The sequence below is a fragment of the Zeugodacus cucurbitae genome, chromosome 2 (assembly GCF_028554725.1).
Source record: "Zeugodacus cucurbitae isolate PBARC_wt_2022May chromosome 2, idZeuCucr1.2, whole genome shotgun sequence".
NCBI lineage: Eukaryota > Metazoa > Arthropoda > Insecta > Diptera > Tephritidae > Zeugodacus > Zeugodacus cucurbitae.
In genome coordinates this window covers 50694913-50712952 of record NC_071667.1, presented here as the reverse complement: position 1 = coordinate 50712952, position 18040 = coordinate 50694913, and the positions used below count along the sequence as shown (strand labels likewise).

The 18040-nt window shown below is 36.3% G+C and overlaps 1 protein-coding gene across 1 annotated transcript in view; it reads left to right on the top strand.

Annotated features, from left to right (window-relative positions):
* Positions 1-484: 484 nt before the first annotated feature.
* Positions 485-18040, top strand: part of LOC128919730 (sex determination protein fruitless-like) — a 73939-nt gene continuing 56383 nt past the window's right edge. Inside the window, exon 1 of the mRNA XM_011195268.3 lies at positions 485-689. The gene's annotated coding sequence lies outside the window, so the exon portion shown is untranslated. The remainder of the gene's footprint in view (positions 690-18040) is intronic.

Sequence of the window (18040 nt, the reverse complement as noted above, 5' to 3'; positions counted from 1 at the left end):
ATAATACTCTCTTAGCAGCTTTTGTTGCGAGAGTATAAAAATTTCGTTTAGTACTTTCCACTATATTTTTTAGTTTATTACTTATTAGAAAAATTTTATTTCTAGATATTTGAATTTCAATATTGATGATTTATATATTTATTATACATGTAAGCTTACATAATTGTATGTCAGCGAAAAAATTTTGATTAATCAACAGGTTTAAAAAAAATATTTTTCTTATTAACTAGCATTGTTGGTACTAAGTCTATAGGTGTGACTGAAAAGAGCTATTGTTAAGTAATTTCAAAAAATACTTTCGAAAGTTCAAAATTATATGGGATATAAATCGAAAAGTTTTTCTTACCACATTTTTGTTATTATTCTTTAAATATTGTAAACATTTTACTAATTTTTTTGTATAAAATTACTTAGGTTTTAAAGTACACTTTATTTATTCCTTTAACTAAACGACATTACGTACGAAAAGCTAGAATAGTATTTAGCAGCTTTGTTAGGCCTATCTATCAACTAGTTTATGTCTTACAGTTAATTTAAACTAGCTAATGAAGATAAAATGAAAGATTGCGCGGTTTAACGTGATTAGTAACATTAATTAAAACACCAAAATAAAACAACAAAATAAAAATAAACATACATTCAAACAAAGAAAAAAGTTCGAGTCTTGGATCGACTACAATCAACTAACGGTAAGTCTGAAATTAAAATTTACAAAAATTATTCTACACAAATTCGAAAATTAGAATAAATAAGTTCGAATTTGTAAAAAATAAATTCGAAAATTATATAGGCTCGATTATAAGGTTCTACAATATCCTGAGCTTGCCAAAGTCATTGATTCTTAAGAACAAATAGAGACAAAATTATTTGTAATGACAGTAAAATGTCTTCGTTATTATAAAATTGTATTCCCATGAGCGGAATAGCCACAATAAAAAGTGAACTGAAATGTTCACCAATTTTAAAGAGATTTCACACCGTTTCGAAGTTTTCATTCTTAAATTGGTCTCGGAAAAATTAAAACAAAATAAACGATGTCGCAACAAATTAATGAAAACATCCTGCACGCCATGTATGATATAGGGAAAGGTATAAAAATACATGTACTTATCCAATCAATATTCCAAAAGAAGATACTTTTACAATTATGCGACGTTATTTGATGCTATTAGAACTGAAAAAATGTTATTTGTATACAGATGTTACGATATGAAATACAATCTCAAAAATTATTCTGTGGAAGAAGTTATAGCAGAATTAAAAAAATTGTATACTGTTATCAATTTCCTTGACGTTTTATAAGAAAATTATTTAAAAAAACTCGTCTACGGAGTTCAAAATTGCTCATATATTTAAATGTTCATGGTTTCGACGAGAAGAGATCCCCTATATAATAAATATGACTAATAGTATGTTACTCGACTTTAAAGTTGTTAACACCTTAGTTACCGATTAACTACAAACAATTTACTGAGATTAAGGAATAATGTTGAGCGTTTCGTCACTTCAAGTTGTCATATGATTTAACTGCCAACATATTTCAGTGGCATTTAATGTATTGCTAATAATAAAGATACTGGCCCAATAATTATACGGTTTGCATTTTATAACCAAAATAAAAGTTATAGCCTTTTTACATGCCAAAGTGTGTGGAAGTTAAAGTGCATTTCCATTTTTGGTTGCTGAGGTTGGCTGTAAGTATTTATATAATTCTGTACCATCTAGCTGGTTTTCCAACATTTAGTTTTCACATGAGGTGAGTTAGAGTGTTTGGCTAATTTATTTCACTTGTCGCGTGTCCGAAATTTACAGCGGCTTTCTTCTTACAGGATATTTACAAAACGTTTTATAATATAGAAACATATTGATATACTATATATGAATGAATGCAACTAGATAACTGTGTGCTTTTTTCTGCCTTTCAACCGCTGTACTTCATTTTGGGCTTTGCATAAGTCTATATACGAAGTGCCCCATTTTGTAGTAACCTAGTTAGAAAATTGACTGATTTAAGAATATAATTTATTGCTTTTAATTCAACTAGCCAGAAAAATAGCAACTTATGGCAATTATTGTGTTATTCAAGTATGAATTGTCGAATCAAACAAAAACTGGTATAAACCACTATATCTTTTATAATCAATCAATCACAAGACGACAAGAGAAACGAGCTCAAGTAAAGTTCCTATTTCTTAAATGTAAATAGACAGTGGCCAGAAGAGTTCGGGTTGTAATACATACCAGTTGAAAAGTAGTTTGTAACTAGTTAATCTCACTGCAGATTACATACATGGCACAATTGTATCAAATTGCTTAAGTGAGCAGAACAGCGTTGAGTTTAGTTATATAAACTGATGCAAAGCTATCATGCCGACGACTTGAAATGTTTTGGCAAACTAAGTTAGGCCAACACTTAAGGCAAAACTGTTCAGCGAAAGTTGATGGAAAGAGAAATGAAAGAAGAAAATGACCTCAAGTAACTACACGTGAATGTCCACTTTAAAACAGACACAACATTGGCGCGTGTGTGGCTCAACTAACAGACACGAAGTGCTACAGAGTAAACATACATAAATGTGAGCAAGTCTAAAGCGGTAGGTGCAATGCGTTGTAGGATATGCTTGCGAATCAAGGCCGACTTTGCAATCTGAAAATGATTGGCCTAACGTGTGATAGGTATGTTCGTGTGCGCGTCCGTATGTGTTTCTTAAATGTTCAGTTTGTATGTTCAATACATAAGCGTTGAGACATTGAGCATACACAGCCTTTAAATGCCTTCAAATCTCATTTTTTCTGTCTTTCACAATCTCAATGTAATCTTAACAGGTTACATTTGCTTGCCTTTCTGTATTTGCCAATTTTTGTTTTTAATTCGCCTTTTTGAGTGCCATTACGATTTCATTAGTTGAATCGGAGTCTAAATGCGACTTAAGTGAGCTAAAGGTGAATATTTTGGCAGGACATACTAACTAATAGTTATGCAATATGTTTGTTATATAAGTATACCTGAATTTTACTTGAGTGAAATACTCTAACACACAGTTTCATCAGGAAATGGACTCCAAATGATTTTGTGTATGTCACTGTTCATGTAAGATTTAAGTATTTGGAATAATTTTTAACCAGAATTCTGGCTATAGAGATTTGTTTAAAGAAATATTAGACGACATTTATTTTTAAAGTAAAGAGGGGGAGAGAGAAAAAGAAGATTTTTTTAATAATTTCTGAAATGTGTAGAATTTATTGTGCCATACTTGGGTCCTATTTTAATAAACATTTTGTATATCAGGAAAGCTAAAAGATTGATATTTTAAGAGAATCTTAGAATATATGTATCAACAACAAAGCAGCGGGGGCCGATAGATTACCGGCAGAACTATTCAAATACGGCGGCGAAAAACTGATAAGGTGCATGCATCAGCTTCTTTGCAGAATATGGTCGGAAGAAAGCATGCCTGACGATTGGAATCTCAGTGTGCTCTGCCCAATCCATAAAAAGGGAGATCCCACAATCTGCGCCAATTACCGTGGGATCAGCCTCCTAAATATCGCATCCAAGGTTCTATCGAGCGTACTGTGTGAAAGACTAAAGCCCACCGTCAACAAACTGATTGGACCTTATCAGTGTGGCTTTAGACCTGGAAAATCGACAACTGACCAGATATTCACCATGCGCCAAATCTTGGAGAAGACCCGTGAAAAGAGGATCGACACACACCATCTCTTTGTCGACTTTAAAGCTGCTTTCGAAGCACGAAAAGGAGTTGCCTTTATGCCGCTATGTCTGAATTTGGTATCCCCGCAAAACTAATACGGCTCTCCGAGCCGTTCGATACCAAACGAGGTTTCAGACAAGGTGACTCACTATCGTGCGACTTCTTTAACCTGATGCTGGAGAAAATTATAAGAGCTGCAGAACTAAACCGAGAAGGTACAATCTTCTACAAGAGTGTACAGCTCCTGGCGTACGCCGATGATATTGATATCATCGGAAGCAACAACCGCGCCGTTTGTTCTGCTTTTTCCCGCATGGATAAGGAGGCGAAGCGAATGGGTCTGGAGGTGAATGAGGACAAGACGAAATATCTCCTGTCATCAAACAAACAGTCGGCGCATTCGCGTCTTGGCTCCCACGTCACTGTTGACAGTCATAACTTCGAGGTCGTAGATAATTTCGTATACCTGGGAACCAGCATCAACAACACGAACAATGTCAGCCTCGAAATCCAGCGCAGAATAACTCTTGCCAACAGGTGCTTCTTTGGACTGAGTAGGCAATTGAACAGTAAAGTCCTCTCTCGACGAACCAAAATCAAGCTCTACAAGTCGCTTATCATTCCCGTCCTGCTTTACGGTGCAGAAGCTTGGACGATGTCAACATCAGATGAGACGACATTAGGAGTTTTCGAGAGGAAAATTTTGCGCAAGATTTATGGTCCTCAGAACATTGGCAACGGCGAATACCGCAGACGATGGAACGATGAGCTGTATGTGTTATTCGACGACATAGACATAGTTCAGCGAATAAAAAGACAGCGGCTACGCTGGCTAGGTCATGTTGTCCGAATGGACGAAAACACTCCAGCCCTGAAAGTGTTCGATGCAGTACCCGCCGGAGGAAGCCGAGGAAGGGGAAGGCCTCCACTCCGTTGGAGGGACCAGGTGGAGAGCGACCTGGTTCCACTTGGGATCTCCAACTGGCGCCGAACTGCGAAGGAGAGAGAGAGGTGGCGCACTATCGTCGATTCGGCTATAACCGGCTAAACGGTTGCAACGCCAATCACATACATACATATTGAAGACTCAGAAAAATACAGGTTAAATCGATCCAGTAGAAAATGAGTAATCATGGGCATCGTTTTGAAAAGATGATGCCTCGCATCAAGCCGAGACAGTTTAGATAACGTACCAGAAAAATACCTTATCTTCGAAAATAATTTTAATTTTGAAAAATCCTCCTGTAGGCGTCTTTTTTAATGGTTAAACCATGGATAAAGTGATGTGAAGTGATGCAATTAGCGTTTTTTAAAACAATTTGAATTGTTGCCAGATCAGACAAAGTACTAATTTTTGGACATTTAACACTAAACATACCATAACGGGTCAAATGACCCATTTTGAACTTTTGCATTGAAAATGCACGTATAATTTTATTGTGTTTGCACATTTCACTTCATGACTTTTTCTAAGTAATTAATCCTTGTTGTATACCGATATCTACCACAACGGGTCATTTGATCCGGAGAGAATTTTTCTGTTTTATAAGATTATCGAGTCATATTTGTAGTCAGTAAGTTGCACATTCTTCCATAGACTGTTGCGTAAAGTAATTTAACGAAAATAGCTCAGAATAATTTCAAGAAAATATCAAATTTTAGATTGAAACTATGAGCAGAAATAATTTTACCGAAATTCTTATATTTATTCGTTTTGATAAAAAAAGTCAGCCTCTCCAAGTTTTTTTCAATATCCTCGATTTAGCTGGCATAAATGCCTGGATTTTGTACAAGCAAACGACAGGAGAAAATATCTCGAGACAAGATTTTTTACTCAAGCTAGCAGAAGAACTTAGCGCCGATTTTCGAGAAGCCCGTGAACAACCAAAACAGGAAAAAATACGAAAGGATCGTTGCCTAACTGCCTTCCCTAAATAAAAGCGTCAGCGGCAAATGACTGTCAAAAAATTCTCAAGCCCATACAATTTGTGTGGCGCATACCGAAATAACGCGACGGCGACGCTGAGCGGTTGAAATTTTCTATTTTGACAGAGCGTTCCGAAGTAAAGTTGGCTGCGAAAAACGAAGTTTCTCTGTACAATAAAATTTCACAACAACAATTCAATTAAACAGTTTCATATTTGACGTAAAGTTGCTGCTTTTATTTAGGGATGGCGCATCGACGTTAACGCTGAGCGTTAAAAAACGTTCCGCCAACGCTTTTATTTAGGGAAGGCAGTAAGTCTACTACAGATGCTTATAAACGTATGAGATGTCAAATAGGATACTGTAAAGAAAACAAAACCAACAAAATTTGCTCTAAATGTAAAAAATATGTTTGCGGAAAATGTATAATGGAAACACTTATATGTAAAAACTGCGATGAACTATGAATTAAAAATGTTTATACCCTCGCAACAAATGTTGCTAAAGAGAGTATTATAGTTTTGTTCACATAACGGTTGTTTGTAACACCCAAAACTAAACGAGTTAGATATAGGGTTATATATACCAAAGTGATCTGGGTGAAGAGTGGAGTTCAAATCCGAATGTCTGTCTGTCCGTCCGTCCGTCCGTCCGTCTGTGCAAGCTGTAACTTGAGTAAAAATTAAGATATCTTAATGAAACTTGGCACACTTATTTCTTGGCACCATAGGAAGGTTGCTTTCGAAAATGAGCAAAATCGGACCACTACCACGCTCACAAAATGGCGAAAACCGAAAACACATAAAGTGCCATAACTAAGCCATAAATAAAGCTATGGAAATTAAATTTGGTAAGAAGGATCGCACTATGAAGGGGCATATTTGGATGTAATTTTTTTTGGGGAAGTAGGCGTGGCCCCGCCCCTACTAAGTTTTTTGTATATATCTCGCAAACCAATAGAGCTATATAAACCAAACTTTCTGAAGTCCTTTTTTTTAGCTACTTCCTAATGCAGTCCAAAAATGAAAGAAATCAGATCATAACCACGCCCACCTCCCATATAAAAGTTAGGTTGAAAATTACTAAAAGTGGGTTAACTCACTAACGAAAAACGTCGGAAACACTAAATTCCACATAAGAATTGGCAGATGAAAGCTGCACTCAGATTTTTTTACAAAATGGAAAATGGGCGTGGCGTCGCCCACTTATGGGTCAAAAACCATATCTCAGGAACTACTCCACCGATTTCAATGAAACTTGGTTTGTAATAGTTTCCTTGCATCCCAATGATATGTTGTGAAAATAGGCCAAATCGATTCACAACCACGCCTACTTTCTATATAACAGAACTTTGAAGACAATCTGAATCGTTTACTTTACAATATATAAAGTAAGTACTAGTGAAGATATCGGTGCAGAACTTTGCACAAATACTACGTTTATAGTGTGGCAGCCCCATTCTAAAAATCGCCGAAATCGGACCATAGGTTTTTAAGGCCCCATATATCGAACACGAGGACCTCGGTGCTTCTAACCTAATATTATGGTTTCCAACTTTCAATGGACTTTATACAATATATATGACAAATATGTGGGTCAAATTGTGTATTATATAATATAAATAAAGTTAAATATATAAATTGCGAGAGTATAAAATGTTCGGTTGCACCCGAACTTAGCCCTTCCTTACTTGTTATTTTTTGCTTTTGTAATAGAAATGCTCAACATACTATTTTGTTTAATTATAATAAATTTAATTTATGTTTTTATTTCCTTTCTAACATCCATATTTCATACATTCAAGCATGAAACATACAGTCGGGTCAATTGACCCGCTATGGTAGAAATAGGTATATATTAAGTCTTGGTTAAAAATTATTAGACACCGAATGTTTAATAGAAAAAATAACCTATTCAAACTTCATTTAGCGATATAATTGTCTGTTAAAACAGCCAGTTTTTGAACTTTCAGTAATAAATAAGGGGAATTAATACGTGTCAACTAACAACTGATACTTTTTTTATAATTTCCACAAATTACAAAAAATGTCTTTAACCACAATTTCACGTTTTCAGTTATATTTATTGTTATACTCTATCAATAAAGTTGCTAAGAGAGGGTATCATAGTTTTGTTCACATAACGGTTGTTTGTAAGTCTTAAAACTATAGGGTTGTATATACCAAAGTGATCAGGGTGACGAGAACCAGGATGTCTGCCTGTCCGTCCGTTTGTGCAAGCTGTAACTTGAGTAAACATTTAGATATCTTGATGAAACTTGGTACACGTATTTCTTGACACCATAAGAAGGTTAAGAAGGACCACTGCCACGCCCACAAAATGGTGACACTCCAAAACCTATAAAGAGCTATAACTAAGTCATCAATTAAGCTATGAAAGTGAAATTTGGCATAAAGGATCGTACCTGGAAGGGGCATATTTGCATGTAATTTTTTGTTTGGGAAGATGGGTGTGACCCCGCCCCCTACTAAATTTTTTGTACATATCTCGTAAGCTATTAAAGCTACATCAACGAAACTTTCAGGAGTCGACCGAAAATTTAGGTAGGTCGCTCAGATATTTTGAAGAAATTCAGAAGGAATATTTATACTCTCGCAACCTGTTGCACAGATTTGTTCACATAACGGTTGTTTGTGTCACCAAGAAATATAAGAGTTAGATATGGGGTTATATATACATAAATGATCAGGATGACGAGTGGATTTTAAATCCGGATGTCTGTCCGTCGATAACTTGAGTCACCTGGATCGAAGGCTTACGTGGCGGAAACATATAGCGAGTAAAGTAACTTGCATGAAGTTAAGAGCAGCAAATTTAAATTGGCTTCTAAACAAAAATTCTAAACTTAGCCTAGACAACAAAGTCCTGTTATACAATGCAATCATAAAACCAATTTGGATGTATGGTATTCAACTGTGGGGTACGACCTGTGCAACCAACATTGATATAATTCAGAGATTCCAATCTAAAATGCTTAGAACAATAACGGGTTCACCATGGTACATGTGTAATGAAAATATCCATAAGGATCTTGATATTCCTATGGTAAAGAAGGAAATAGAGGACAGCAGAAAGAAATATATTTCTAAACTTCGTGAACATCCAAACCCATTGGCAAACGCCTTGGTACATTCCAATCAAACTCGTTTAAAAAGAAGAGATCTACCTGCCTACTAAAGAGCAACGTTCTGCCAAAAAGCTCAAACACATTCTTGAGCTTACTTAGTTGTAAATAGATTTAAGATTTTAATACTTATTGTTAGGCTTTAAACAAAGCAGATTCAATAAATAAAGAAATATTGAAAAAAAAAAAAAAAACTTGAGTAAAAATTAAGATATCTTAATGAAACTTGGAACACATGTTCCTTGGCACCCTGAGGAGGTTGCGGTCCACTGCCACGCCCACAAAATGGTGGAAACCGAAAACCTATACAGTGTCATAACTAAGCCATAAATAAAGTTATGAAAATGAAATTTGGAACACAGGATCCCATTAGGGAGGGGCACATTTGGATGTAACTTTTTTGGAAAAGTGGGCGTGACCCCGCCCCCAAATAGGTTTTTTGTATATAACTCGCAAACCAATAAAGCGATATAAACCAAACTTTCTGCAGTCGTTTCTTTTAGCCATTTCCTTATACAGTCCAAAAATGAAAGAAATCGGATAATAACCACGCCCACCTTCCATACAAAGGTTAGGTTGAAAATTACTAAAAGTGGGTTAACTCACTAACGAAAAACGTCAGAAACACCAAATTTTACATGAGAAATGGCAGAAGGAAGCTGCACTGAGATTTTTTTACAAAATGGAAATGGATGATGACGCGGGTGGAATATGGGCGAAATCGGTCCACAACTACGTCTACTTCCCTTATAACTCAATTTTGAATTCCATCTGATTCGTTCACTTTATAATGTATTCATAAGGAACCAATGAAGCCAGCAGAATAAAACTTTACACAAATACTGTATTTGAGCTGTGACATCACTTGTGGAAAAATTGTCAAAATCGGACCATGACTTTTCAAGGCCCCTGATATCAAACATGAAGAACTCAGTGCCTAAGGTTAATTTTTCACCGAAAATATAGGTAAATCCCTCAGATATTTTAATGTAATTCATTCCCTCTGAATTTTTTTCTTATAACAGTTTCTCTCTGTACCTGAAATGGTAAAAATCGGGTCATAACTTCCCTCAGATCCCATATACCTAATTATAAGTCATATTAAATTAAGTGAGCGTATAGTCTTCGATACATTGTATCTTGGTGGTGAAAACGAGTGAAATCGGTTTAGGAATTACCTCAGTCCCCATATACTATTTATGATGATTTTCGTTATTCTATTGAACTTTATACCAAATATATGGGTCGACTTGTGTTATCTTTATAAAATTACATCATTAAATTGCGAGAGTATAAAATGTTCGGTTACACCCGAACTTAGCCCTTCCTTACTTGTTTTCTTCTAATAATATGTCTCCGTGCCAAAATTGAGTGAAATCGGGTCATCACTTCCCCTAGCTCTCATGTACCTAATATTAAGGTTTTCAACTTTCAATGGACTTTATACCATATATATATGTATATGACGAATACGTGGGTCAAATTGTGTGTTATGTTAATGAAATTAAATAAATAAATTGCGAGAGTAATGTTCCATACTTGTTTTAAGTTCTTGTTAGTGATCTAGCACGGCGGTTAAAAAGTCTCCGATCTCAAATATCGCGGGGATGGAAACCGAACAATAAACCGATTCTAAAATTTCGGTAAAGTACGTCGAAAAAAACTTGGTATCAAGTACAATACAGTTTTTTGGGGACAAAAACTGAATAGAAGTTCACAAAAATTTAAAATCTTTGTTATTAAACTCTTTAAATTCTGTTGCACACACAGTTTTGAATGTGTACTAAATGTAAATGTTAGTCACAATTTTTCATAAGCTGCAAAACAAGTCTCCGATTACTTCCCCAACAAACCATAGGCGCATGTAAGTTTACGCAAAATCCTAAATCGTGTGACGGTACATTTTAATTGTTGTATTTTTAATTACCTCAAAATGCAGTTAGGCTACTTAATATTTTGCGTGCCTCGACGCACTTACTGCACACGGTGGCAACGCCTTTTCCGACAAAAAGTTGAATTTTTCAAATAATTACTACGTTTAAATTTCAATTATCTATAAAAAACACTGTTATTTAGTTTATTTTATGTTCGAAGCTCATAAATAGCTATAAAGCTACGCTGCAATTAATTTAATAGCTTTTGCATTAATTGAGTTTAGTGGTGACATGCCACGTGTCTATCATTGTATATTATTTTGAGATATGTTGGCGATTTAGTCAGCAACTCATGCACATCTTCCAGTTCCTTTTTGTAAAGAGTATGGAAAGCGACAGCACGAAAAAGAGCTGCCATTATTCCGCGATGTCTAAATTTGGTATCCCTGCACTAATACGCCTGTGTAAGTTGACGTTGATCAACATCAAAAGCTTCGTCATGATTGGGAAGGACGTCTCCGAGCCGTTCGATACCAAACGAGGTTTCAGACAAGTTGACTCACTATCGTGTGACTTCTTTAAGCTGATGCTGGAAAAAATAGTATGATCCGCAGAGCTAAACAGAGAAGATACAATCTTCTATAAGAGTGTACAGCTGCTGGCGTACGCCGATGATATTGATATCATCGAAAGCAACAACCGCACCGTTTGTTCTGCTTTTTCCAGGCTGGATAAGGAAGCGAAGCGTATGGGTCTGGTGGTGAATGCGGACAAGACGAAATATCTCCTGTCATCAAGCAAACAGTCGGCGCACTCGCGTCTTGGCTCCCACGTCACTGTTGACAGTCATAACTTCGAAGTCGTAGATATTTTCGTATACCTGGGAACCAGCATCAACAACACGAACAATGTCGGCCTCGAAATGCAGAGCAGAATCACTCTTGCCAACAGGTGCTACTTTGGACTGGGTAGGCAATTGAAAAGTAAAGTCCTCTCTCGACGAACCAAAATCAAACTCTACAAGTCGCTTATCATTCCCTTCCAGCTTTATGGTGCAGAAGCATGGACGATGTCAACATCAGATGAGACGACACTAGGAGTTTTCGGGAGGAAAATTTTGCGCAAGATTTATGGTCCTCAGAACATTGGCAACGGTGAATAGCGCAGACGATGGAACGATGAAGCCGAGGGAGGGCTTACTAAGAGAAGTAGACGCATAGGCATTGTTTTTGGGTTTGTATCATTCCGAATAGCTGTCCAAATGTAACTGAAAACTCTCAGCAGTACGCGATTAAGGCCTATCATAACACTAAGCATCTGAAGTAGATTCAGTGAATTACTTGCTACAAAATTTGGCTTAACATTTTAAGCAGCTTTCTTCAAATTCGAAAATACATTGAATTAGGTTTCGTAGTAGAAGAAGAACTCGGACCAGACTGACGTTGAAATAGAGAGCCTTTTGAACATAAAATGATTTACTTCTCGGAAGTCAGATATTAGTTCTCCAAAACGGATAGTTCCTTAAAATCTGCATTATGCTTCTTTGTATATGTACTAAAATTGTCAGCTTAAATAAATTTGCAATTCATTTTGAGAAGGCCAACAGCATCTCAAAAACAATACTCCTCCGCCACACACTTCCTTTACCTGCAACCGCAGAGTTTCCGACCACAAAATTTTCCGTCGCTAAACTTCTGGTTGTAACTCGCAAAAGCAACAAGTTGGAAAATTAGAAAAAAGGTTGGAAAAGCGAAGTGCGTTTACGCGGCGCAATATATACGCGCTTATATATACACAAAGTTAGACTAAATTCAAACTATTTTGCGCCTGCTGCGCTGTTGGCAACCAGTAAATATCGATGACATTTAATTTCCGCCATTGTCGGCAACACTAAGGAGCCGCTAAAATAATGCTGTCGGCGGATGGCCGACAACAATGGCGAACAACAAAAACAATTGCCAATATATATCTACTTGGTAAATATAAATATATGTAAGCTTACAAATACTTTACAAAGCGACCCGACTGGAAGTTAGTTGAATACTATTGCTTGAGATCAGTTGCTCAATATTTTTCTTTCGATAAGGCCTCTGAGGCTCTTATTGCTTTATTGTCATTATACATTAAGTGATGCAGGGGCTAATTTAAAAAAAATTGTTAATCGATCCAGTTAATAGTTTGCGAAATTGTGATCTCATAAATCGTGCCGAGACTCTAACGTGCAACACATGTAATTAAATCTTTTATCTTATAATTTCACTCATCGATATTTTTGTAATTCTCAACCAATTTATAGACTTTCGTAGGCAGAACTTAACATTCAAAATTCAACTGAGCCATAAGGATGGAATACATTGATGATAATTAAGTCCAATTCCCTTAAAGAAAACCCAAGTTCAGGCCAATTATTATTAACATAATATATGGCTTCAAATAATTATATTTTGAATACTTGATAGCAAAGTGATGTTAGGTTTGGTCTTTATTATAAAAGAACGAGTTCGCGATTCTTAAATCACTTGATATTTTTCGTTACTACATACGCTAATAAAATTATATACTTTTAACTCCTGAACTATACTGCGGAGCGTTGAAAACGATCTATCAAAGTTTTTGATATTTTTACTTAGATCTTTTATAGTTTCGAAATACAGATAGCAAAGAGATCTATTTAGGTGCATTTACAAATCATCTAAAACGTTTTTAAGCTCTAGTTGAAGCTGAATTTTGAATATACATGTCTATTGGTTCTTAGTAGAATATTTTACAACTTCTGGTATACGTTGGCTAATGAGTGCAGATGAAAGACCATTTCGAATAAAGAAATGCATTTAGAAGTTTACTATTATGAAGTGACTGAATTACTATTTTTATCATCAAAAGAGGAAGTAAGTCAAGTAACGATAATATTTGCTGGATAGGATAGTTCTTTAGAATTAAACTACAAGGTTGAGTTCCTAGAGACTTTTTTGATAAAACTCACGTACTGAGTAGGGAGATCTTCACTAATCATTCCAAGTCAGGCTGAGGTTCTTGTAATACTCTCCTCTTTGTGGTATTCTTAAATCCATAGTCTATTTATTTTAGAGCATACGTTGAACTAAAATATCCACAGTAATTACCACGCTGTCATGGTGGATGTGACAAGAAAATCGACAAAAATAGCTTCCTTAACCTATAACAGAAACGAAAAGATTGCAGATTATTCTCTTTGTATAAATATCATTTCTGAGTATCTATTGAAAGTTAGTACACATATTTTCATAATCCACGCGCTCCTAGCAGACTCTCTAAGGCATATTTATGTATACTTGTTGGATGATTTTTCACCGTTTTCAGCGGCACATTTTCGCCGCATTGCGTGCTAAATACAGCTTGACTGTTTTGACAGTGGAGGGCGGAAGTCAACCGCAACCATTTGCCACCAAAGGCAGTTCGATGGCGTGTTGTAATAAGTGGAGAGAAGTCTGTTGAAAGTAGTGGCTAAAACCGCTAGGAGTTACATAAGACTTCGGGGCAAGAAGCAAAATGCTGCACAGAACTGGTTAAAGTGTCAATGTTGGTGACTATGCTACACAGTAACTCGGTTTATTGGCCATCTGCCAAACGTACATCCATACATGTAATCTGCATTTTTACAGCAGAGCAAATAGAAGTAGGGAAAGTGATACTAACGGAATTTAATTTGAAGTCAACTTAAACTAGAAGTAATACAAACTCATATGTGGTATATTTTTGACAGAGTTTAAATTACCTTAGGAGAATGCTGCTATACAGCTTAGACGTCAATAGAAGAATAAAACCAAAAACGAATTCTTGTCGCATATAGAGACTTTAAATTGGAAACTAGTCAGCACTTAAAGGTACGACTAAATGGTCTAGAAGTTCTTTGAACCCTGATGCTGTAACGAAAGCAGTCGCTAGTAGGCTCTCTCAATTTTTCGAATTTATGAGTGCGTACTCATTAAAGCTCATTCATTTATTTTAAACATAACTAACTGCAATTGAATGCTCGCACTACTAAATGAGCCAACTACTACGTGCCACGCTTTGTGAGATTGAAAATTTTACATTTTGTGTAAAGTCACAGTTTCAGCTACTAATAGCGGTGAGACCAGCCGACCAGTCGACCAACTTCATAACTTTTCATCCACCACCTCTGCCCCCCTCTCAGCTTTCGCAAGAAACACTGCGTGAAGCGGAAAAACTTTGTTACACCGACCGCCTTGACTGCCGTGGTTGCGGGCCACTCAGTTCGTCCGTCCGTCGCCGGCAGGACCATTTGTGCTGTCGCGGCGCTGTTGGCTGTGAACAAGCGTAATAACAACAAATTAATGACATGCTAAGCGAACGCGTTGATTATGTTAGTTATAAGTAAATTGCTGTCGGGTCGCCGCGTTGCACTTTTAATTGTTCAAAATTAAAGTTTTATCAACTATGGTATTTTGTTGACGTCCCAGTGCGAACAAGCGGATTACTGGTTGGGCGGGAAGTCCTCACTTGTCGGGTTGTAATATCATTGTGTGCTTTTGCGATTGAGGCGTGCAATATGCAAAGGGAACATTTTAGTAAATTTTGTAATTTTTTAACACAATAATACTGCACTTTTAGAGACACATAATGACATTGTTATCTCTCAAAACACTTGTTGTCATAAATGATATAGGGGCTTGTATGCTTTGTTCCACTTTGAGTTAAGTTCCTTACATTTTTATACTCTCGCAACATGCAAAGATAGTATAATGGTTTTGTTCATATAACGGTTGTTTGTAACACCTAATGTGGTAAAAAGTATCGCACTAGGAAGGGTCATATTATTATTTTTTTTTGAGAAAGTGGGCGTGGCCCAGCCTAATAAATTCTTGTACATATCTCTTCAACTACTAAAACTATATCAACCAAACTCTCTAAAGTCATTTCCTTATACTGTCTGAAAATGGAGGAATAATCCGATTTCCTCAACCCCTATCTCCCATACAAAGGTGCAACATAACTACTCAGTTATTCAGTTAGGAAAAGCACCAGAGACCTTCATTTGAAAGATGGTACAGAAGAGCTGCACTCAAATTTTTACACAAAATTTTAAATGGGCGTGGCCCACATATGGATCAAAAAACATATCATAGAGATTACTCGAACAATTTCAAGGGAATTCACTTCGTAACATTTCCTTGGCATCCCAATGCTATAGTTTGAAAATGGGAGAAATCGGTTCGCAGCCACGCCTACTTTTCTTATACAAAAATTTTGAATTCCATCTGATACGTTCTTTTCAAGACCCGGGATATAGTAGAACATGAAGAACTCAGTGCCTAGTTGTAATTTTTCACCGAAAATATCGTTAAATCTCTCAGAAATTTGAATTTGATTCAGAGATAATATTTTGTTTCTAATAGTGTGTGTCGGTTATAAATCGGTTGTTATAAATCGGTTAATATGTGAAATATCTAGTCTAATCTAAAATTAAGTGAACGTGTAATCTTGTATATAGTATACCTTGGAGGCGAAAATGAGTAACAACTAGGAATTATCTCAGCCCCCATATATTATATATAGTGATTATTGTTTTTCTCGTGGACTTTGTGCCGAATATATGGGTCGCATTGTGTAAAATGTTCGGTTACACCCGAAGTTAGCCCTTCCTTACTTATCTTGGAACTATTGCAACAGGTGACAATCTACTAAAAAAAATTAAATAAATAAAACGGTAATATTATCCACTGTATAAATATGAAATCAATTTTAATATTATCATCAAATGTAGTATGCGATTGAACGATATCAGCCTTATTTAATTGCTTCTTTATTGAATTTCCGTATTGCACGCAATGCCCTTATAATATTCACTGTGATGTATATATATGCAGATATATGCTATATGCCAATATATACAAATGTGTGCGCATAGGTATGAATTTTCTAGTTTCGCTCGCCAAGTTTGCTTTTGTTCGATCCGCGAATAATGCGTTTCAAATTGTAATTTACATATGTACACGCGTGTGCATAGTCTCTGCTATAAATAGACGTACGTGTGGAGCTGTGCGTGGCGCGTCGCCGATTTACTTTAACTTCGTCGCCAGAAAGGCGCGCGCAGCGATTCATGAAAATGTAACTTCCCTTTGAATATGCAGAGGCGCACAGCAACCACAACCACACACCGCACACCACATAAATACCACCCAATCTACGTGCACATACGTGCATACATGTATTAGCCAAAAGTACTGTTACTGTTACACACTTACATGGGGCTCTCCTTTATAGCCTTTGTTTGCAAATCTTCGTTAGTAAGTGGTAATGTGGGGGAATTGTATAGACGCCGTTGAAAGCGAAATATCTGCATGGAAGTTGGTCTGCATAGGAGTACCGCATACATATGTATATGAAGAGTCAATGTGAAGAGTAAGGAACTGCCATTATCTATGTAGATTAGTCAGCGCACGTGCAGTGTTTATATTATCTGCAATAGCTGAGAGTGCAGAGAGTATGTAAATACGGTTGTAATTGGGTTCAAGTGCATTGAAACTTGAAAATGACGTTGTGTACAAAGGATTCGATGAATGTTTTAATTTTATAAATATAATCATAGATTTCTAATAATAAAATATTTTAAACATACACATATATTGTACCAATACCGTATTTTTTTAATTATAAAAAATATAAAAAATATCATACCGAGAAATGTCCATAATTTTTTTCGCAAAGGAGACTTCTCAAAGAAGAATAAGAAGTTGCAACCTGATAGAAAATTTTAAATCAAACATGATGAGATTATGAAATGCAATATGGTCGCCAAAAATATACCCCGTTTAACTCTCCCCGACGGAGCTGGGTGGTTATTGCGACTGTGCCATGGATTAACTGAAAATGGTTAGGTCTTGTCACAGTTGGGAAGTTTCTAGCTAAGGTATGGCCCATCGTTGGGTGTTCGTTGATCAAGGGCAAGATGAAAATAGTAGCACTATAGCTATAGCTACACTATAGCTGAAGTGGGAGAAGTATATCCCGTATATCACAAATTAATAGCGGTTGACAGAAGGATCCATCTAGGCCAAGGACAAGAGTCTGGATCCCGGCTACACTATCGCAGCGCCTCCAACCCAAATTTACAATCAGATGGTTGGAAATACGTCAAATCATTTGAAGAAGTAGTTGTAGAACCGGTCGTGGAGACGAAAAGGGCACCGATGCTGCTTTTAACAAGTAATTCAATTGAGCCGTTGAAAAAAAAGAAGCTTCAATCAGGTTTAAGTGAAGACATACAAATCAGATGCCAGCGTTATCGACCATGTAACTTCTGATAACGAAATGGGTGAAGCCGATGAAGATCCAACGGATTCCTCGAGCGACTGCAAAAGTCTTGAGTAAGGTGAGTG